The sequence below is a fragment of the Coenobita brevimanus genome, chromosome 57, assembly GCF_032717465.1.
Source record: "Coenobita brevimanus isolate Jiangsu-jjx chromosome 57, ASM3271746v2, whole genome shotgun sequence".
In the NCBI taxonomy this organism is placed as follows: domain Eukaryota; kingdom Metazoa; phylum Arthropoda; class Malacostraca; order Decapoda; family Coenobitidae; genus Coenobita; species Coenobita brevimanus.
The window spans coordinates 44,774,809-44,775,544 of NC_137010.1; the positions used below are offsets into that span (position 1 = coordinate 44,774,809).

The 736-nt window shown below is 41.0% G+C and overlaps 1 non-coding gene across 1 annotated transcript; it reads left to right on the forward strand.

The window, feature by feature from the left end:
* Nucleotides 1–223: 223 nt before the first annotated feature.
* Nucleotides 224–342, forward strand: LOC145402372 (5S ribosomal RNA). The gene has a single exon (XR_013897730.1). It is a non-coding gene; the product is annotated as a 5S ribosomal RNA (ribosomal RNA).
* Nucleotides 343–736: the final 394 nt, after the last annotated feature.

The window sequence follows — 736 nt, forward strand, 5'->3', positions numbered from 1 at the left end:
AAAAGTCAGCAAGTGATAAAGTCAATAATTAGTATATAAGTGTGTGAGTGAATTAGTATATAAGTGTATTAGTATTATGTTTGTCGAAACATTCCTTGCGAGGGTATTTTCAGGCGATATTCTCACGCTCACTTGAATAAATAATGGCAGTAAGTATGTTCAGTGCATTATAGGGGTGTAAACGTGTGTAATGTAAGTGGGAAATTATAAGTGGAGTGAATAAATAAACGGCCATACCACGTTGAGTACACCGCTTCCCGTCCGATCAGCGAAGTTAAGCAACGCTGGGTCTGGTTAGTACTTGGATGGGTGACCGCCTGGGAACACCAGACGCTGTTGGCATCCCTACGTGTCAAGTGGGGTTGGTGGAGGATTAGTGCCCCTCCCTGTAAAACAATTAACTCAAAGCCATTGGCCACCCCGTCTGGGATACATGGCGTCTGGCAATGAATGAATGAATGAACCTGGAATAAATAAAGTAGATGATGAAACACGAGTGTTTGAGATCGTGGTTGCTACGTGAATATGCGCTAGCATATCGCTAAATGCCCTCGTAATGAATGAAAATAATTGAAAACCTTTACAGTGGTGGAGGAAAGGTTCTATGTAAAGGGGAAAATAATTGGAAAGTGATAAAACAATTTGGTATGTTGAAATACGAGTCATGGCGAGTGCGCTTACTAAGCTGATGTGCGCTATACTTATGCTGCATGTTATCATAATGAATGAAAACATC